At 37.3% G+C, this 23,865-nt stretch overlaps 1 protein-coding gene across 2 annotated transcripts in view; it reads left to right on the forward strand.

The window, feature by feature from the left end:
* Positions 1-23,865, forward strand: part of SNTG1 (syntrophin gamma 1) — a 1,042,376-nt gene that overhangs the window by 594,410 nt on the left and 424,101 nt on the right. The gene's annotated exons all lie outside the window — the stretch shown is intronic.

Genomic DNA, 23,865 nt, shown 5'->3' on the forward strand with positions numbered 1-23,865 from the left:
CCCTTTTTGTTACCCTTACTGCTAATCTTAACTTCTACAGTCTTCTCCAAAACACTCTTTCCTTTCTTTTCTTATCTGTCTGTAGTGCTCCCTTTAGTATTTCTTGTAGAGCAGATCTCTTGGTCACAAACTCTCTCTGTTTGTCTGAAAATATATAAAACTCTCCCTCATTTTGGAAAAACAGTTTTCCCAAATACAGAATTCTTGGTTGGCAGTTTTTCTCTTTCAGTATCTTAAATATATCATACCACTGCCTTCTCACCTCCATGTTTTCTGGAGAAAAATCCCAACATAGTCTCATCAACTTTCCCTTGTACAGATGGATCACTTTTCTCTTGCCACATTTGGAATTCTCTCTTTGTCTTTGACATTGGATAATCTGATCACCAAGTGTGTTGGAGTAGGTCTATTCAGATCTATTCTGTTTGGGGTATGCCGTGCTTCTCGAATCTGTATTTTTGTGTCTTTTATAAGAGTTGGGAAATTTTCAGTGATTATTTCCTCCATTATTCTTTCTGCCCATTTTCCTTTCTCTTCCACTTCTGGGACATCCATAACACACATATTTGTGCACTTCCTGTTGGTATTCAGTTCACTGAGTCACTACTTGTATTTTTCCATTCTTTTCCCCATATGTCCTTTTGTGTATGATAAAGAGTCCTCTAGTTCACTAATCTTTCCTTCTACCTCTTCAAATCTGCTGTTACATGTCTCCATTGTGTTTTTAATCTCTTCTGTTTTGCCTTTCATTCCCATAAGTGCTGCTATTTGCTTTTTCAAGCTTACAAAATTTCTTTATGGTCACCAGTGTCTTCTTTATACCCCTCATCTCTTTTGTCACATTTTTTTTCCAACTCATTGACTTAATTTAGAAGATTTGTCTGAACATCTTTAATTAATTGTTTCAACTCCTGAATCTCACTTGACATGTTAGCTTGTTCCTTTGACTGGGTCATATTTTCATGTTTCCTTGTGTGACTTGTGATTTTTTTGCTGTCTAGGCATCTGATTTTCTTGATTAATTTATACTGGAGGCTTTCTCTTTTGTCTAGGGTTTTCTTGTTGGTTGTCTCTGATCTCTATCTGATTTTGTTTCTCTCCCTGGTCAGTTGTTAGATTGTCTCTAACCACAAATCTCCTCCCCCCCCCCCAATTAAGTGCCCACAGCAGCCTGACACAGGGATGGCACCCCAGCGAGTTCACTGCATGTGGTAAAACAAATCTGCTGGCTTTCAGTGGTGCTCTGCTTTTTGCTGGCTTGCAAGACCAGGGTTTTTTTAGAGTCCTCCTTTAACAGTTGTATCTTCCACATGTCTCAGCCAAAACAGGGCCAGGCTTTCATGCGGTGTGTGTAGCCTAGCTCCTGGTGGTCCTAATCAATGGTCTGGAGCATCTTTTTAAAAGTGTTTTAATTCCCTTGCAGCAGATAGTGCTATTCAGTAACTTTAAATGTCCTCAGAAGCTACTTTGCCTCTGAGCACAGGCTGGATCTGCACAGGTGAGCTGCAACTGCGGGATTCCTATGTCCTCACTTTGCTGGCTAATATGTGGCTTGATGTGGGGCTCTACCTGGGGTAGAGGACTCACCCGGCTGATCCATTCCTCCAGTTCCCCCAGGCAAGGAAATAGCTGCCTGTTGCTGCTTCCCTCAAGGGTGGAGGAAAGGCTTTTGGACTCAGTGCTTGAAACACAGTTTCTGTCCACATTCTCTCAGTCTCTTTGTCCCTAACTGACCTGGGCCTTGAATTGACCTCCCCTGTCTCTCAGGCCTTCAAACAGAGGAAGTATGTCTCATTGCTGTGAGAGATGGTAGAAATGGTCTGTTTGCTGATTCCGAGCCTTTCTTACACCAAGACCAAGTGAGGGGAAGGGGAGAGGAACAGCTAGTCTGGGACAGAAGATTCCTACCTGATATTTCTTCTCTTTCTTCAATTTGGCATTTGCAGGGTCATTCTCCAGTCTATATCCTCCTCCAGAGTTTCAAACAATTCAGAATTGTCCTTTTTTTCATTGAATATCTGGAAAGAAGTTTTCAGTAGCTGTTTACATTGCCATGTTGATGATGTCACCCAAATAACTGATTTTTTATATTATTTTCAACTTAATCAGTTTCACCATTTTCCCTATAAACAGAAAACAAAGCTTTACACTGTTTTAATTCCATATTTACCCTAGAAATATTCCAGCTACTCCCCATTTAGCCTGTGGGAATTTCTGCAATCATAGTTCCTTATATATTGCATATTTTATTTTCATTTATGAAGTACGAATCACTTACATTCACCTATATATTAGGTTTCTTTATTTGTTACTTTGAAAAAAATCTGTTTAAAAAAAATTTGTTCAAGAAAGTCCTGCATAATTATTTCAGAAAGTGTCAGAGTGATTGTACACATATCCATTTATTTTCCTCACAATTGGATGTCATCTCAGAGGTTTTTCCCTTAATACTTTGATGACATGGCTCCACTGCCTTCTAGTACTTGTGCTTCCCAGCACAGCCCTGATGCTGGTGACTCTTTTGTTCCTCTGTGACCAGCATCTTCTTGTCTTGTTTTCATTTCCCTCTATGAAGCAGTTTTCATTTTTTCTTAACCACTTCTGCTCTGAAAATTGACTATGGTGTGTCTGGACATTTAAAAAATTATCTTTCCATGAATTGGTTAGCCCTTCCATTTTAACCTTTATCCCTTTCAGAGGTTTATTTATCCAATGCTAAGTGCTAGGTTCTGCCCCAGTGCCGAGGCTCTGCTGGTGAATACAACAGTCACTGACCCTGCCCTGTTCTTGCTTACACACAAGAATTGAGAAAAGAAAGAACCACAGGCTGTGGCAGGTGCTGTGGAGGATGCCACAAAATGGTATATGAGTAATATTTTAAATAGATTGGGGAAGGATGGCATAGTCAGGAAGGGGCATTTTGAGTAGGTGAAGCTGGAGCTGAGCCCAGAATCCTGAGGAACAGACATGGGAACATCTAGGGAATATAATTCTGCAGAAGCCCCTTCGGCCAGGGCACGTTGCATCTTCCTCAACCTCTGGGAAAGGTAGTTCTGTTGTTTCAAAGGTGTCAGGCCTGCTGTTTATTCCTCCTTGTTGTAGCCTTCTCTTTCATACTTTCCCCACATTGCCCTTTTATTCCATATCTCAATCCATATTTCCAATTTTCCAAATTGCTCTTCTTCTGTATTTGAGTTTTTTCCAGTCCATTTAGTTTTGTCCTGAAGAGCACTTTTAAAAATTGCATTATTTCTGGATTTTTTTTCCTAGATACACTACTCTATTGCATTTCCTAGAGTAAATTAATTATAGTTTTTTCTCAAAATTTTTTATCATTAATTCCATTTTCCTGTGTTTCAAATCCAGTTTATAAAATTGTAGCTTTTTTTTTCTACCTGTGAAACATGTATATGTATATGAAATGATATAAGGAATAGTCTCAAATATTCATGTACTCACTACCTTGCTTAAGAAATGCCTCATAGTTCCTCTATAAAATCACATTTCCCTTCTTGTGTTCTGAATATGGTATTTACCATTCCAAATAAATATTTCTGTACATGTACTACTCTTAGGAAAACATTTTCAATTTTGATGTATCTCCAAAAACCAACTGTTTGGCATGGATCTGGAATCATGTGGAATCCATGGGGCTGGAAGCAGCTTGCTCCTGCAGACTTTGGTGGGAGTGGGGAATCTTTATTTTTATCCCAGAGCATATATGCAATAGCCTTGAAAGCTAGACTATAAAAAAGTCAGTTTAAAAACATATTTTTCCTCATATGCTGGAAGCAAGTAAAACACACTGCTCAACTCTTTTTATTTAGCTTGTTCTATTTTGTCCATGAAAAGCATAATCAATGCAGATACTTGCTAACACCAAAACATATCATATGGTGTGTGATAAAATTAAACACAAAATTGCCTATATTTTCTGTAGATATTCTTATTGGTTCCCTTCAGCGCTTTATTCATCAAGTGGAATGATGACAATTTCTACAATTTTTCTAAAGTAATAAGGACACTGGTTTCAGAATAATGATGCCCAATGTGGGCTGGTCAATTTCTGTGTCACACTACTGCACACATTTGTATGTATTAACATTGTAGTATTGTTTTGATTACTTTCATACATTATATGGATAGTATCATATCTGCTCATTATTATTTGGATAGTATCATATCTGCCCATTATTGTTTCTTGCTCAACATAATGCTACTGTGATTTCTCTATGTTGATAGATATAAATCTAATTTAAACATTTTAGCTGATATGCAGTAGTCCTTTATTGGAATATACAGGTTTGCTGTATTTTATTTGTATGTTCTCTGTTTGATGGAGATTTAGGTTGTTTACATGCCCTGAACATTCTTACACATGCCATTTTGACATGTGTGGGGTTATTTCTAAGCCATGTGACTTAGGGAACTGACATATATCAAACAATTAATAGCTGGGTCATAGGATATATATTTCCAAATTGCTTTCTAAAGTGATTGTGACAGTTTTCACTGCTAGAAGCAGCAAATCAGAATCTCTTTCAGATAATCGTTTATTCAATTATAGAGAGTTGGAACTTGAAGGAAACTAATTTTTAACAAACCAATTAATTGTCAGGTTTAAATTGAAATATAGGCAGACACATAGGCAGACACACATAGTGACACATGTTTTATTCTCTAAGCAATTCAAACATAGCTGTTTTTTTATTGAGATATATTCACATACCAGATAATTATCCAAAGTGTACAATCGATGGTTCATGGTATCCTCATATAGTTGTGCATTCATCACCACTATCAATTTTTTAACATTTACATTCTCCAAAATATATAAAATAAAAAAGAATACCCAAAACACTCCATAGCTCTTCTCCTCCCCATTATTTATTTATTTATTGTCTTTATTTTCTTGCTCGTCTATCCATACACTGGATAACAGGAATGTAAGTTGCAAGGTTTTCACAATTAGACAGTCACACAATAAAAGCTATATAGTTGTACAATAATCTTCGAGAATCAAGCCTACTGGGGTACAGCTTAAATGTTTCAGGTATTCCCTTCTAGCTATCCTAATACATTAAAAACTAAAAAAAGGATATCTATATAATGGAATAAGAATAACCTCCAGAATAACCTCTGGATCTATTTGAAATCGCTCAGCCACGGAAACTATATTTTGTTTCATTTCTCTTCCCCCTTTTGGTCCAAGAAGGCTTTCTCAATCCCATGATGCCAGTGCCAGGCTCATCTCTGGGAATCATGTCCCATGTTTCCAGGGAGATTTACATCTTGGGGAGTCATGTCCCAAATAGGGAGGAAGGCAGATTACCTGCAGGGTTGGCTTAAAGAGAGAGAGACCACATCTGAATAACAAAAGAGGTTCTCTGGGGGTGACTCTTAGGCATAATTATAAGTAGGCTTAACTTCTCTTTTGCAGGAATAAGTTTCATAATGGCAAGCCCCAAGATCAAGGGCTTGGCCTATTAAATTGTTAGTCCCTAATGCCTGTAAGAATATCAGGGATTTCGCAGGTGGGGAAGTTTAATATTTCCAGATTTTCCCCAGTCCTTCAAGGAGGCTTTGCAAATACTTTTATATTCTCTGCCCAAATTACTCTGGGATGTATCAGGGCATCACACTAACCCATACAACCCAACAAGCTCTTGCTCCCTATTCAAGGTTCCATGTAATTATGGTGTTTGACTAGACTGACCATAAAAGTTAAATTAGTGTGTTACAGAAAATATAAATTTTGCACCAAATAAACATCTCTTCCTTTGGTCCTCACACAGAAGTTGAAGTTTTAAAACACAGTCAGTATCGTCCTTTATCCTTTAGTCTGATTTGCCTTAGTCCTAACCAGATCAGCTTCATTTATCTCTCTAATTGAAGCCTGATCTCTTTTCAGCTTTCTAAGAAGTTGCTGTATGGGATAATGCTGACTTTCATAGCTGCAGATATCTAACTCTGAGTCTCAGGTGTCACACAGATACCCGAAGTTCCAGGGAATGACCACATTATGCACAAAGAACTCAGCATCTCAGAATTTAGAAATAACTATAACAACTCAGGAATACATGTGACAGCTGTAAGAGCTTACATTCTAGGGACATTTACAATAAGCCTTCTCCTCATAACCTGTGCTCTCGAATTCAATTCTCACAATTTGCACATTATAGTTAGTCCATATACGTGAGGTGTTATAATACTTGTCTTTTTGTTTTTGGCTTATTTCACTCAACAAACATAGTTGAATAACTTACAACTTCACTCCTTCCTGCAGCTGCTCGATATTCCATTCTGTGCATACACAATTCACATTCCATTGGTCATTCGGTGTACCCTTAGGCCACCTCCATCCCCTGCAAATCATGACTACTGCAACCATAAACACCAGTGTGCAAATATCCATTCATGTCCCTGCTTTCAGTTCTTCCAAGTATATACCTAAAAAGGGGGTTGCAGGATCATATGGGAAACCTATACTTAATAGCTGATTTTTAAAGCAAAATTGGGAAAAGAATATCTGTAAGAAAAAAGCAAAATGTTGATATAAATATTTTGCCATAAAGTTGTTGTTTTTTTCCCTTAACTTAGTAAATGTGTCCAAATGCTATAGGTATAAAAATCTTTCCCCTCATTTCTTAGACATTTTAATTCCAAAGCTATGGCTTAATCCTTACCTTTATCTTGTGATTTGAAGCAAAGCATTTATGGATCTTGATCGTGTTTCCTAAAAGAGTTCTCTTTGTTAATATTGGTCTTCATTATTATCTTCATGTGTGTGATTTGATAACTTTTATCATATTTTGGAGTTTCTTTTTCGATATTTTTATAGAAATTTTTGTTTAACTCTTGAAAAATGGGAAAAATACAAATGCTGTTTACATACATTACAATCATCTACATTTGATTACCAAAAGCTTACCTGTATATGATCCAGTAGGCTCATAATAAACTTATAATATAGCAACATGTGAATACTTACATCAGTGAATGCAATACTCTTTTAAATACATGTATTACAGTTATGTAGAAGAAAAGATGAAACTCAATGAGATATTGTTAAAGCAACTAATATCATGTCTAAATCACCTACTATATTGCCTGTATATAACATTTTTATATAAAATAAAATATTATATATAATTTGATAAATAATTTAATAGGAGTATATACATACATATATGTATATATACTTATATATGCTTCTCTAAATAAATATGTATATAATAATAATTATAAACATTCCAAGAAGTATAGAGATTAGGCATAATAGGGAGTTTTTAGTCTTTGCAAAAAAAAAAAAGAAAAATTTATTTTAGAGTTCCAAAACCAAATGTTGAAAGATATAATTTGGGAAACATTTTATCGATTGGTTTCCCTTTTTCTATAGGACTGAGCTAAAAAAAACTTTTAACTACTTGAATCAATATCTTGCATTTCTATTGATAAAGATTAGAACTGTTATATCTAAGATGTCATTAGTTTAATTGATAAGAGCAATGTGCAGTCTTTAATACACCCTCATCAATTAAATAAATAAATAAATTCAATCTATGTCTTTGTCAGCTGTTTACCACGAATACCATAGCTTGTTGAGTACAAATCTTTTTATTCCTGGTTAACATCCAGGTATATTGAGCCTTGTTTGACAATTCACCATTTCCATTTCCTCATTTCCTAGCCAAGGGCTGCCAAGAATCACATTCCAGAGAGTAGGAAACCATCTTTAGGAGAGTAAAAGGTGGATGACATATTGAAATAGGGGGAGTTTACAGAGGCCTTGAGGGTGAATGAGCGAGGATGTGTGATGGCCCAAGAAGAAAGTGCATGTAAGATAGTCCTCTCCCACCAAGACCAAAAGTGGAGTCTTTCAAAGAGTTTCAGTTCATTGGTATTTTTAAATTTATTAACAGTAAAAAACAATCCCTATGATATTTTCTTGAATAACGATGAAAATTTGTTTTTAAATAATTCTGGATTATTAGTATGCAACTGTTTCAGAGGAGTCCAAGAAAAGAAAAGTGTGAAATTATGCAACTTGCCCATGTCTTCCCTGGTTTAAGACAAAAGCCAGGGTCATATATTACAAGAATCATTGTTTGTAAATCCAAGATGGAGATAGAATAGTTCATAACCAAATGAGAAATCTTGAAAAGTAATTTATTGTTTCAAAAAGGATCCTTGATGATTTGTCCTTGTTTCTTTGATTTCTTTTGTTTGTTTGTTTAGTTTTTTGTTTTTAAGAAAGGTGTCTGAGATGTAGAGGGTGGAAGCCATGGAAAAAAGCTAATGAAAAATGATAAATAATTTTGAAGTAAAGGAAATGTTATATGTGTTCCTAAATATAATATATATATTCAAGTGTCTGGCTAAGATAAGAAACTATTGCACTTTCTATAATGATCAATATCTATGTGACTATAAGGCTGTATAAAATCACATGCAATTAAAATTTAACATTACTATTTCTGTAGTTTTAAAGAAAACATGTTTAAAAAAGTAAATAAAATGCTAAGGAGTATATTGTTCAACATATTAAATTCAATGCTAATATTTTAGTGAAAGATTGAATTGACAATCCATGTCTTAAGAAATAAGTTTCAGACATACAGTATAATAAAATTATCACGTTTTGAGAATCCATTTGTCTAACAAAAAGTTTTCTATCAATTGTATGAGAAATTATAAATACACACATATATTCATTTTAATATACATGTATTATTGCAGTATATATTGCATACATCTATTTTTGTTTTACCTATACTAATATAAATATACATAGATATTGAACGATTTTAAAAACAGAAAATGAAAAAGAATTTGAACTTATCAGATTCACATAATATTTCTACAGTCACATAATATATCAGATTCATAGATTTCAATATTTTTCCCAACATCTTTGGAAAGGGATGTGTTTAGTGAGAAATCCTAAGTGACTATTTTGTATGTAGTAGGAACTATATGTTAGATATTTTTTTAAGAGCTTAAGTACATTGTCTCATTTATTCCATGAAGCTGTTCTGCAAAGCAGATATTTTTGCCACAATTACAGAGGGGGAAAAAATAAAACAGCACTTGGAGAAATTAAATTCCTTTCTCAAGGTCATCCATTCATACATCATTTAAAAAAAATAGCTGCTGTGTCCCAGTCTAGGGGTTGTAGTTGTGGCCACAAACCTTAAGGAATTGCAGCTCTTCTGAAGGCAGAGTGAAGGGTGATCAGGTGGTTGATTCTGACTGCGGGTCAGAAGAGGAGTCTCTGATACAGTCGCATTAATATGACACACAAAGGATGCTTGGTTAGTGCTCTAGGCTATGGAAATAATCCTGAGCTAGGAAAGGGCTTGGCATTTTTAGAAATTGAAGGAGGTTCCAGCAAGGCTTAAGCAAGTGGACAAGGGAAAGATGCTACGGCTGGGAATCAGATCCTGCAGAGCCTATGGGAAGGGTCCTCACGTAATTCCATGTTTAGAGGAAAATGACTGATGCCATTTACACATGGACACGATATGGATAGATTCTTGGATTCAGTCAGGGTGCTTTGGGAGAATGAATTATAGGATACCTCAAGAGTGAAGATATGCCATAAAATAGAAGGCATTTGTCTTAGTTTGCCATGCTGCTAAGACAAATACCACACAGTGGGTTTGCTTAAAACAGGAATGTATTGGCTCATGGATTCAGAGGCTGGAAGGCTTGCTTCCTCCTGGGTCAACAGCATTCTGGGGCTCCTTGGGTCCTTGGCTTTCCCAGCACACTGTGATGGCCTCTCCTCTGTCTTCTGGGTTCTGTTGTTCTGACTTCCAGCTCTTCTCCATGACCTTCCTCTCTTATAAGCCTTCCAGCAATAGGATTAAGAGCCATTCTGATTCAGTTGGCCACACCTTAACTAAAAATATTATCTTCTAAACATCCTATTTACAATGGGTTCACAACCATGGGAATGGGATTAAGATTAAGGACATGTTTTTTGTTTATGTTTTTTTTTTCTGGGTACATAATTCAAACTTTCACATGATCCCAAATAGGAGAAAATGCTGGAAATGCAGGCTTGAAATCATATGGCAACTGCTGATGGAGAGAAGTAGATGAATGTAAGATACATTTTGGAGACCCATTTGGCAGGATTTGGTGATAAATTATATGCCATAGGTGAACAGGAAGGAAGATTCTTAGTTTGTTGTTGTTGCTTTGTTTTATCTTAAAATTTTGAAGCTCACAGCAAGAACTACAAGAACAACAATTGGAGAAGGCAGCGCAAGTGTGTTCAATTTAACCGTTTTAATTTTCAGGTTCTATCAGATAGCTAAATTGTAAGTCTGATGCTAAGAGAGGATTTGAAGGAGAAGAGTTCAAAGAGCAAAATAAGATCATCAGCAAATAGAATCATGGAGGTGGGAATGAGATTCTGAGACCACACTGATGAATAGTTGCAACGACATGATTTGATGCCAGGTTTATAGAACTCCCAAGGGTCTGTTCTTAACCACGGAGCTATCAAGCCAGTCAAGCACAAACATACAGTTTTACGAAATCTGAAAAATTCCCATAATCTCTGCCTCCACTCTAACGATCTATCATGTTGTAAGTGCTAGGTGAGAGGTTTATTATATATATGTCACATCTAATCCTTCCAACAACCCTGCAGGTCATTGTTATTTTAATGTTATGGGAGAGAAAACAAAGGCTTGGAAAGTTAGTCAAGACCTCATGTATATATCCCAAGACCTTATTTATATAACCTTTCTCTGCACACTTCCCTCTAGCTCTCCTATGACCCCATTCAGGTTAGAAAGAAAAGTCCTCAGGAGAAAATGACTATTTAATTCTTGGTAAAATAATTTATTTCTTTTTCATTATTAAGTTAATAGTAAAATTAACCAAGCTTATTTACAGAAAAAATGTTAAAACATACAGAATTATGTGTATGATGTTTAACAATGCCCTCATATTTGCTTAATTGTGTAATTCTCCTGATAGAATTAGCTACTCTGTCAAAATCTCATGTCATCTACTATTAACGTGAGTCACAAGTATGCATAGCTGGTCCACTAAAGCAGCTGTCTGTCTCTGAAATTGAAATGAAGCTTTGCCAGCATCATATCCACTCTCATTAGGGTAGATTATACAGGGGCCTCCTAAGTGCACAGAAGTGTGTGATATTTCCTTTCATGTCCATGCTGTGGAGACACTCATGCTGATTGCCATATCACCACGAAGGAGCGAGCTGCAGAATAGCACAGTTGGAACAGCTGCTTTCTTCTGAAATGCAATTACTTTGTTCTCAGAACCAATGTAGTCATCTGAGCAGAGCCATGCCTTAAATATCAAATATGGTAAAATCTGTTCTATTTGACACGACCTTATAGCAGTTTGATATGGCTTAGGATATAAGGGTATTTCAGCTAAAATAAATGAATGTATCTTAACAAACAGGATATGCTCATTAAAACAATGCTAAGAACAAAAATAACAACAAAACGGATAAAACAAAGACAGTTTTAAGAAAGTAGTACTCACTTTGTGAAAACTTAATATTTTAATACTCGACAGAGTCTTCTAATCTTTTGGAATATATATAATTTGCATGATAGCTGAATCATTTTTCTCCATGAGTTTATTTTTAATTTCTAGCATAGGTTTCTAACTGTGATAAACTGTACATGGTGGCTAATGCCATACATTTTTGCATGCATTTTAAGGCAGAGAACAGTGTATAAAATAAAAGCTCCAGAACAAGTAGGCTAGGTTCTGGTGCTGGCTCTGCCACCTCAAGTTGTGGGTCCCTGGGAACAATAATGTACCTTTCTGTATACAGCTTTATAATCTACAAAATAGAGATAATAGAAGTGCCTACTTTACATGCCTGCTAGGGAGATTAAATGAGTTACTATTTCTCAAGTGTTCATAATGGTGCCTCACATACATTCAACACTATTTAAGTGTGTGTTGTGATATTTTCTAAATACATGTTTTATTTATTTTTCCAAAACTTTTAGATATCTGCTTAACTCATTTCATATTTATCATTTTATAGCCTCATTTTCTAGTTGAATAACTGATATCATTGTATAGTACTTCAGATGATCCTTTCATTTCCAAGCCAGCTGTTGCTATATTTTATGATGAATAGATGTTACTATTTACTAATGTTATTAATGTGATATTGCTTAACACCAGGGAAAAGTTTGGCAAGAAAAGAGAAAAAGACGTTTTTGTTGAGCTTGTAGCAGAGAAGTCTCTTACTGGAGTTCCTGTCATGAAAATGACATTCTTGAACATATTTGGAACCCAAATCTCCATAAGACCAACAGTGTTTACAAATGTGTCTTAAATTTCCTTGGTTGGATCAAGGCTAAACAACCAAGGAATCAAATTCTACAGAAAAAAAACCAAAAAATCAGTTTTAAGGGATTGAAATTTAAAGGCCTGAAATCAAATTAGGAGATGACCTAAGAAAGCAAAGTAATTCTTGTGGCAAATGGCTACCAATTAATAGAGCCCTAATTATGCCTATTAAAGTGTCATGGGAATGCACATAACCATGTTTAGATAGCTTATCTAGTTTCCATCCTTTGTCAAAAAGAATAGATACTTAATAATTTCTATTACTCAATGTCATGGTTTACATATTGAGACTTCACCAGTATCTTGGAAACTGTATCCAACCGTGTTGCAATGATCTCCCTCCCTCCCTTTTGTGTCTTCAGCATCTCCACAAAGGCTTTTCTCCTCATGCTGCAAATACTCTATGATGGGCAAAATTCCAAGACTGAATCCAAAGACCCTTGTGGAATCTCCTCCTCTCTGAGTGTGGAGGAATTTGGGAATATGACTATGAAATAGTCTGTGGAAAAAGGAAAATTATCCAAAAGGGCTTGATCTAATCACAGGAGCCCTTTGAAAAGCAGGGAGTTTTCTCTGGCTGGTGGAGGAAGATGTTAGACAAATTGGAAGTGTGAAGGGGATTCCAAGGAAGGGAAATTCTGCTCTTGGCCTTGCAGGACTCATTGCTGGTTTTGGGGGATTCTGTAGCTGCCCTGCTGTGAGGGGAATGGGTGGATGGCCCCTCCATGTACAGAGTGGTAGGGTCACATCTCTATGGAAACAACCTAAACAAAATGCCCCATCCATAATAGGTTTGTCCCACAAGATTGGATTAAAAGAATATGGCCTTTTATGGGGTACATAATAGATCCAAACATGAACAGCCTGTATCCTCAATTACGTATACAAAGTTCCTTTTGCCTGTAACATATCATATTCGTAAGTTCCAGGGATTAGAGTTGGGACATCTTTGGAAGACCACTCTGCCTACCACAATCTTTACACTAACTGCATAGCAAGTCACTGCTGTTTTAGTTTGCTAAAGTTGCTGGAAATTCAATATACCAGAAATGGGTTAGTTTTACAACAGGGGCTTATTAGTTTAAAAATTTATAGTTCTAAGTCCATGAAAATATCCAAATTAAGGCATCAACAGGATGATACCGTCTCTGAAGAAAGGCTGCTGACATCTGGAACACCACTGTCACATGGGAAGGCACATGGCGACATCTGCTGGTCCTTTGTTCCTGGGTTTCATTTCAACTTCCTCTGTGGATCCTCTCTTAGCTTTTATGGGGCTTTTCTCTCTAAGCACTCTCAATTTCTTGTCTTTTATTCTCTCATAAAGGATTCCAGTAAAAGGATTAAGATCCACTTTGAACTGGGCTGGGTCACATCTCAATTGAAACAACCTAACCAAAAGGTCCCACCCACAATAGGTCTGCATCTACAGGGACGGATTAAAAGAACATGGCCTTTTCTTGGGACATAACAGCTCCAAACTACCACACTGTCCTTACAGATTTTAAGGTCAGTTTCTCCACAGCTCACCTCCAAGCAAATATGCCTCTCTCTATTTTCTTTCCTTTTCTATTTTGATCTTATTGGAGCCTATTACTTCTAGAAACCAATTTCTGCATTAGTCCAGGTAAGTACTATTACATTGTTAAGTAACAATCCCAATATCTCTGGCTAAAAAAATTTAAAGTCCATCAGGATCCAAGGCTTCCTCTCTTTGAGGCGGTCTCCTAGTTTCCTGCAGAATTGCAAGAGAAAATAGAGGACTGCACAGGGATTTTTGGGTCAGTCCTGCAAGTGGTGAACATCAGTTTGGCCCAAATTCTATTGGCCAAAATTCAGGCCATTTTCTCACCCACTGCAGAGGGAGCTGGGAAATATAATCTTCCTAAGTACACCAGAAAGAAGTGAAAGGGATGGGTGAACACACAGCATGCCTCTACCAGGCAGACCCTTCCCAATTTGAACAGAACCAGCATTTCTATCTTATCCCCATTTCTTTCTGGGATGAATTTAGAAGTTTCTTCTCAATAGAACTGATCTTTCCATTCCCAGTGTGTGGCACTTTCCACTTCCTGAAATGTCCTCTACCATTTATTTTATGGGATTATTTCTATGAGATATGTCACTCATTCATAATGCTACTTGTTTTGTGGAATTGGGGGAGTGAGTCTTTGTGACATTTTCCTAGGTGTTCAGAGCCAGAGTGAGTCATTTTCTTTCTTGGCTTTATACAATAAATTATAAACATACTATAGACCAAAAGAATCAAAGTTATAGGGTTGGGGTGTTTCTCATCGGGTTGTAGGACTTTTTCAGGGGCAGAGGTTATGTCTCCATACCCCAGGTGTAACAAAGTTTCATGCAAATGGAAAATCCAAATTTGGTTTTTTGGTTTAAGTGAAGGAATGACTATATAAATGAATAGCGGGAGGCGGGGCAAGATGGCAGACTGGTGAGCTGTATGTTTTAGTTACTCCTCCAGGAAAGTAGGTAGAAAGCCAGGAACTGCGTGGACTGGACACCACAGAGCAATCTGTCTTTGGGCATAATTCATACAACACTCATGAAAATGTCGAACTGCTGAGATCAGCGAAATCTGTAAGTTTTTGCGGCCAGGGGACCCGCGCCCCTCCCTGCCAGGCTCAGTCCCGTGGGAGGAGGGGCTGTCAGCTCCGGGAAGGAAAAGGGAGAACTGCAGTGGCAGCCCTTATCGGAAACTCATTCTACTGATCCAAACTCCAACCATAGATAGACTGAGACCAGACACCAGAGAATCTGAGAGCAGCCAGCCCAGCAGAGAGGAGACAGGCATAGAAAAAAAAACAACACGAAAAACTCCAAAATAAAAGCAGAGGATTTTTGGAGTTCTGGTGAACACAGAAAGGGGAAGGGCGGAGCTCAGGCCTTGAGGCGCATATGCAAATCCCTAAGAAAAGCTGATCTCTCTGCCCTGTGGACCTTTCCTTAATGGCCCTTGCTGCTTTGTCTGTTAGCATTTCAATAACCCATTAGATCTCTGAGGAGGGCCCTTTTTTTTTTTTTAATCCTTTTTTCTTTTTCTAAAACAATTACTCTAAGAAGCCCAATACAGAAAGCTTCAAAGAATTGCAATTTGGGCACATCAAGTCAAGAGCAGAACTAAGAGAGCTCTGAGACAAAAGGCAATAAACCAGTGGCTGAGAAAAATTCACTAAACACCACAACTTCCCAAGAAAAGGGGGGTGTCTGCTCACAGCCACCATCCTGGTGGACAGGAAACACTCCTGCCCATCGCCAGCCCCATAGCCCAGAGCTGCCCCAGACAACCGAGTGTGACGGAAGGGCTTCAAATAACAGGCACACACCACAAAACTGGGTGTGGACATTAGCCTTCGCTGCAACCTCAGCTGATTGTCCCAGAGTTGGGAAGGTGGAGCACTGTGAATTAACAAAGCCCCATTCAGCCATCATTTGAGCAGACTGGGAACCTCCCTACACAGCCCAGCAGCCCAGAACTGCCCTGGGGGGGCACTCACCTGTCACATAGCACAGTCATCCCTCAACAGAGGACCCGGGGTGCACAGCCTGGAAGAGGGGCCCACTTGCAAGTCTCAAGAGCCATACGCCAATACCAAGGACTAGTGGGTCAGTGGCAGAGACAAACTGTGGCAGGACTGAACTGAAGGATTAGACTATTGCAGCAGCTTTAAAACTCTAGGATCACCAGGGAGATTTGATTGTTAGGGCCACTCCCCCTCCTTGACTGCCCAGAAACACGCCCCACATACAGGGCAGGCAACACCAACTACAAACGCAAGCTTGGTACACCAATTGGACCCCACAAGACTCACTCCCCCACTCACCAAAAAGGCTAAGCAGGGGAGAACTGGCTTGTGGAGAACAGGTGGCTCGTGGACGCCACCTGCTGGTTAGTTAGAGAAAGTGTACTCCACGAAGCTGTAGATCTGATAATTTAGAGATAAGGACTTCAATAGGTCTACAAACCCTAAAAGAACCCTATCAAGTTCAGCAAATGCCACGAGGCCAAAAACAACAGAAAATTATAAAGCATATGAAAAAAACAGACAATATGGATAACCCAAGCCAAGCACCCAAATCAAAATACCAGAAGAGACACAGCACCTAGAGCAGCTACTCAAAGAACTAAAGATGAACAATGAGACCATAGTACGGGATATAAAGGAAATCAAGAATACTCTAGAAGAGCATAAGGAAGACATTGCAAGACTAAATAAAAAAATGGATGATCTTATGGAAATTAAAGAAACTGTTGACCAAATTAAAAAGATTCTGGACACTCATAGTACAAGACTAGAGGAAGTTTAACAACGAATCAGTGACCTGGAAGATGACAGAATGGAAAATGAAAGCATAAAAGAAAGAATGGGGAAAAAAATTGAAAAAATCGAAATGGACCTCAGGGATATGATAGATAATATGAAACGTCCAAATATAAGACTCATTGGTGTCCCAGAAGGGGAAGAAAAGGGTAAAGGTCTAGGAAGAGTATTCAAAGAAATTGTTGGGGAAAACTTCCCAAATCTTCTAAACAACATAAATACACAAATCATAAATGCTCAGCGAACCCCAAATAGAATAAATCCAAATAAACCCACTCCGAGACATATACTGATCACACTGTCAAACACAGAAGAGAAGGAGCAAGTTCTGAAAGCAGCAAGAGAAAAGCAATTCACCACATACAAAGGAAACAGCATAAGACTAAGTAGTGACTACTCAGCAGCCACCATGGAGGCAAGAAGGCAGTGGCACGATATATTTAAAATTCTAAGTGAGAAAAATTTCTAGCCAAGAATACTTTATCCAGCAAAGCTCTCCTTCAAATTTGAGGGAGAGCTTAAATTTTTCACAGACAAACAAATGCTGAGAGAATTTGCTAACAAGAGACCTACCCTACTGGAGATACTAAAGGGAGCCCTACAGACAGAGAAACAAAGACAGGACAGAGAGACTTGGAGAAAGGTTCAGTACTAAAGAGATTCGGTATGGGTACAATAAAGGATATTAATAGAGAGAGGGAAAAATATGGCAAACATAAACCAAAGGATAAGATGGCCGATTCAAGAAATGCCTTCACGGTTATAACGTTGAATGTAAATGGATTAAACTCCCCAATTAAAAGATATAGATTCGCAGAATGGATCAAAAAAAATGAACCATCAATATGTTGCATACAAGAGACTCATCTTAGACACAGGGACACAAAGAAACTGAAAGTGAAAGGATGGAAAAAAATATTTCATGCAAGCTACAGCCAAAAGAAAGCAGGTGTAGCAATATTAATCTCAGATAAAATAGACTTCAAATGCAGGGATGTTTTGAGAGACAAAGAAGGCCACTACATACTAATAAAAGGGGCAATTCAGCAAGAAGAAATAACAATCGTAAATGTCTATGCACCCAATCAAGGTGCCACAAAATACATGAGAGAAACACTGGCAAAACTAAAGGAAGCAATTGATGTTTCCACAATAATTATGGGAGACTTCAACACATCACTCTCTCCTATAGATAGATCAACCAGACAGAAAACCAGTAAGGAAATTGAAAACCTAAACAATCTGATAAATGAATTAGATTTAACAGACATATACAGGACATTACATCCCAAATCACCAGGATACACATACTTTTCTAGTGCTCACGGAACTTTCTCCAGAATAGATCATATGCTGGGACATAAAACAAGCCTCAATAAATTAAAAAAGATTGAAATTATTCAAAGCACATTCTCTGACCACAATGGAATACAATTAGAAGTCAATAACCATCAGAGACTTAGAAAATTCACAAATACCTGGAGGTTAAACAACACACTCCTAAACAATCAGTGGGTTAAAGAAGAAATAGCAAGAGAAATTGCTAAATATATAGAGACGAATGAAAATGAGAACACAATATACCAAAACCTATGGGATGCAGCAAAAGCAGTGCTAAGAGGGAAATTTATAGCACTAAATGCATATATTAAAAAGGAAGAAAGAGCCAAAATCAAAGAACTAATGGATCAACTGAAGAAGCTAGAAAATGAACAGCAAACCAATCCTAAACCAAGTAGAAGAAAAGAAATAACAAGGATTAAAGCAGAAATAAATGACATAGAGAACAAACAATAGAGAGGATAAATATCACCAAAAGTTGGTTCTTTGAGAAGATCAACAAGATTGACAAGCCCCTAGCTAGACTGACAAAATCAAAAAGAGAGAAGACCCATGTAACAAAATAATGAATGAAAAAGGTGCCATAACTGCAGATCCTGACGAAATTAAAAAAATTATACGAGGATATTATGAACAACTGTATGGCAACAAACTGGATAATGTAGAAGAAATGGACAATTTCCTGGAAACATATGAACAACCTAGACTGACCAGAGAAGAAATAGAAGACCTCAACCAACCCATCACAAGCAAAGAGATCCAATCAGTCATCAAAAATCTTCCCACAAATAAATGCCCAGGGCCAGATGGCTTCACAGGGGAATTCTACCAAACTTTCCAGAAAGAACTGACACCAATCTTACTCAAACTCTTTCAAAACTTTGAAGAAAATGGAACACTAGCTAACTCATTTTATGAAGCTAACATCAATCTAATACCAAAACCAGGCAAAGATGCTACAAAAAAGGAAAACTACCGGCCAATCTCCCTAATGAATATAGATGCAAAAATCCTCAACAAAATACTTGCAAATAGAATCCAAAGACACATTAAAAAAATCATACACCATGACCAAGTGGGGTTCATTCTAGGCATGCAAGGATGGTTCAACATAAGAAAAACAATCAATGTATTACAACACATTAACAAGTCAAAAGGGAAAAATCAATTGATCATCTCAATAGATGCTGAAAAAGCATTTGACAAAATCCAACATCCGTTTTTGATAAAAACACTTCAAATGGTAGGAATTGAAGGAAACTTCCTCAACATGATAAAGACCATATATGAAAAACCCACAGCCAGCATAGTACTCAATGGTGAGGGACTGAAAGCCTTCCCTCTAAGATCAGGAACAAGACAAGGATGCCCGCTGTCACCACTGTTATTCAACATTGTGCTGGAAGTGCTAGCCAGGGCAATCTGGCAAGACAAAGAAATAAAAGGCATCCAAATTGGAAAAGAAGAAGTAAAACTGTCATTGTTTGCAGATGATATGATCTTATATCTAGAAAACCCTGAGAAATCGACGATACAGCTACTAGAGCTAATAAACAAATTTAGCAAAGGAGCAGGATACAAGATTAATGCACATAAGTCAGTAATGTTTCTATATGCTAGAAATGAACAAACTGAAGAGACACTCAAGAAAAAGATACCATTTTCAATAGCAACTAAAAAAATCAAATACCTAGGAATAAACTTAACCAAAGATGTAAAAGACCTATACAAAGAAAACTACATAACTCTACTAAAAGAAATAGAAGGGGACCTTAAAAGATGGAAAAATATTCCATGTTCATGGATAGGAAGACTAAATGTCATTAAGATGTCAATTCTACCCAAACTCATCTACAGATTCAATGCAATCCCAATCAAAATTCCAACAACCTACTTTGCAGACTTGGAAAAGCTAGTTATCAAATTTATTTGGAAAGGGAAGATGCCTCGAATTGCTAAAGACACTCTAAAAAAGAAAAACGAAGTGGGAGGACTTACACTCCCTGACTTTGAAGCTTATTATAAAGCCACAGTTGCCAAAACAGCATGGTACTGGCACAAAGATAGACATATAGATCAATGGAATCGAATTGAGAATTCAGAGATAGACCCTCAGATCTATGGCCGACTGATCTTTGATAAGGCCCCCAAAGTCACTGAACTGAGCCATAATGGTCTTTTCAACAAATGGGGCTGGGAGAGTTGGATATCCATATCCAAAAGAAGGAAAGAGGACCCCTACCTCACCCCCTACACAAAAATTAACTCAAAATGGACCAAAGATCTCAATATAAAAGAAAGTACCATAAAACTCCTAGAAGATAATGTAGGAAAACATCTTCAAGACCTTGTATTAGGCGGCCACTTCCTAGACTTTACACCCAAAGCACAAGCAACAAAAGAGAAAATAGATAAATGGGAACTCCTCAAGCTTAGAAGTTTCTGCACCTCAAAGGAATTTCTCAAAAAGGTAAAGAGGCAGTCAACTCAATGGGAAAAAATTTTTGGAAACCATGTATCTGACAAAAGACTGATATCTTGCATATACAAAGAAATCCTACAACTCAATGACAATAGTACAGACAGCCCAATTATAAAATGGTCAAAAGATATGAAAAGACAGTTCTCTGAAGAGGAAATACAAATGGCCAAGAAACACATGAAAAAATGTTCAGCTTCACTAGCTATTAGAGAGATGCAAATTAAGACCACAATGAGATACCATCTAACACCAGTTAGAATGGCTCCCATTAAACAAACAGGAAACTACAAATGCTGGAGGGGATGTGGAGAAATTGGAACTCTTATTCATTGTTGGTGGGACTGTATAATGGTTCAGCCACTCTGGAAGTCAGTCTGGCAGTTCCTTAGAAAACTAGATATAGAGCTACCATTCGATCCAGCGATTGCACTTCTCGGTATATACCCGGAAGATCGGAAAGCAGTGACACGAACAGATATCTGCACGCCAATGTTCATAGCAGCATTATTCACAATTGCCAAGAGATGGAAACAACCGAAATGTCCTTCAACAGATGAGTGGATAAATAAAATGTGGTATATACACACGATGGAATACTACGCAGCAGTAAGAAGGAACGATCTCGTGAAACATATGACAACATGGATGAACCTTGAAGACATAATGCTGAGCGAAATAAGCCAGGCACAAAAAGAGAAATATTATATGCTACCACTAATGTGAACTTTGAAAAATGTAAAACAAATGGTTTATAATGTAGAATGTAGGGGAACTAGCAGTAGAGAGCAATTAAGGAAGGGGGAACAATAATCCAAGAAGAACAGATAAGCTATTTAACGTTCTGGGGATGCCCAGAAATGACTATGGTCTGTTAATTTCTGATGGATATAGTAGGAACAAGTTCACAGAAATGTTGCTATATTATGTAACTTTCTTGGGGTAAAGTAGGAACATGTTGGAAGTTAAGCAGTTATCTTAGGTTAGTTGTCTTTTTCTTACTCCCTTGTTATGGTCTCTTTGAAATGTTCTTTTATTGTATGTTTGTTTTCTTTTTAACTTTTTTTTCATAGAGTTGATTTAAAAAAGAAGGGAAAGTTAGAAAAAAAAAAAAAGAAAAACAAGGAAAAAAAAAAGATGTAGTGCCCCCTTGAGGAGCCTGTGGAGAATGCAGGGGTATTTGCCTACCCCACCTCCATGGTTGCTAACATGACCACAGACATAGGGGACTGGTGGTTTGATGGGTTGAGCCCTCTACCATAAGTTTTACCCTTGGGAAGACGGTTGCTGCAAAGGAGAGGCTAGGCCTCCCTATATTTGTGCCTAAGAGTCTCCTCCTGAATGCCTCTTTGTTGCTCAGATGTGGCCCTCTCTCTCTGGCTAAGCCAACTTGAAAGGTGAAATCACTGCCCTCCCCCTTACGTGGGATCAGACACCCAGGGGAGTGAATCTCCCTGGCAACGTGGAATATGACTCCCGGGGAGGAATGTAGACCCGGCATCGTGGGACGGAGAACATCTTCTTGACCAAAAGGGGGATGTGAAAGGAAATGAAATAAGCTTCAGTGGCAGAGAGATTCCAAAAGGAGCCGAGAGGTCACTCTGGTGGGCACTCTTACGCACACTTTAGACAACCCTTTTTAGGTTCTAAAGAATTGGGGTAGCTGGTGGTGGATACCTGAAAGTATCAAACTACAACCCAGAAACCATGAATCTCGAAGACAGTTGTATAAAAATGTAGTTTATGAGGGGTGACAATGGGATTGGGAAAGCCATAAGGACCACACTCCACTTTGTCTAGTTTATGGATGGATGAGTAGAAAAATAGGGGAAGGAAACAAACAGACAAAGGTACCCAGTGTTCTTTTTTACTTCAATTGCTCTTTTTCACTCTAATTATTATTCTTGTTATTTTTGTGTGTGTGCTAATGAAGGTGTCAGAGATTGCTTTAGGTGATGAATGTACAACTATGTAATGGTACTGTAAACAATCGAAAGTACGATTTGTTTTGTATGACTGCATGGTATGTGAATATATCTCAATAAAATGATGATAAAAAAATAAAAAAAAATAAAAAAAATAAAAAAAATAAAAAAATATATATAAATGAATAGCGTAGTACCCAGCATATAAATGTACTGAATCCATATTACTAATGATAATAGCTTTTGCTTATGTGGAGCTCCCTGTGTGCCAGACATGAATATTCTACAAATGAGGAAACTGAGTCACTGGGAGGATCAGTTCTGGTTCTTGAGTTTGTGCTCTTCACTACTCTGTATCTCTTAATATCATTAAAGGAATTAACTGGGGTTCTTGTTGCATTTATTATGCACCAGATAATACATTTTTGTTTGGAAAATATGAACTCTTTTTGCTCTTCATACCATCCTTATGAAACAAGTTTTGCTAGCCCCTTTTTACTTCCCAATTCCATCGGATTAAAACTTTGAGGATTCATAAATTACCTTATGCAGCCAGTATGTGGTAAAGCCAGGATTCCAGACCAAGAGTTTTGGACACAGATGCTTTCACTTTTACAAATTACATTATGTCCAGTAATGTGACACCAGGACACATATTAACAATGATGATTGCTTGGTTGTCATTAGCCAGCATACAAGGAAAAATTAACAAAGTTTTTATTAAAATGGTTGTAAAAAAAAAAGAAATCAGTATTATTCTTAAAATGACATATCTGATGCATTAATAAAATATTTTTAGCAGCCTTTACCTATAATCTGTCCCATCTTTTTAAATAGGGTGATTTGATGGTTCTGCCATCAGAGTCTGAAAAGACAACACGAGCCTTGCTGATTCAAAAACTAAGCATGAAAGCCTTAAAATGATTTTATATGTTTGTCATTAGCTTTTAGCTTCTGATGTATTATCACCCTGCCATCTCAACTTTGTTTCCTTTAGCTGAGGGCAGATTTCTCTGTTTCACCACTGGTTGGGTGGGTATTCTCACTGGTCCATTCAAGTAGATTAAAAATAACACACTATAAAGGTCAGGGACTTTGATTTTGTTTCCATGGTAGCTTTATAATTTAAAAACTTCCTGGTACATAATAGGTGCTCAATTTGCTGATTGACTTTGATTAGAGGGGAGATAGATGTCAATTTAAGGCAGTAATTATTTTACTTATTCACAAAATGGATTGAAATTGTATTTTTGAACTGAGATTTAATTCACCTAGTCCAAGCTTTCAAATGGATGAAAGCAAAAGAGGTTGAGGCTATTTTGTATTACAGCTAGTTTTTCCTTTTTTTTCCTGGATAGATAACAGTTTGGTCAATTCCATGCAATGCAGCATTAGAGAGGTTTAGTCCCAATTTTCC

This window comes from Choloepus didactylus, chromosome 14, assembly GCF_015220235.1.
Source record: "Choloepus didactylus isolate mChoDid1 chromosome 14, mChoDid1.pri, whole genome shotgun sequence".
In the NCBI taxonomy this organism is placed as follows: Eukaryota; Metazoa; Chordata; class Mammalia; order Pilosa; family Megalonychidae; genus Choloepus; species Choloepus didactylus.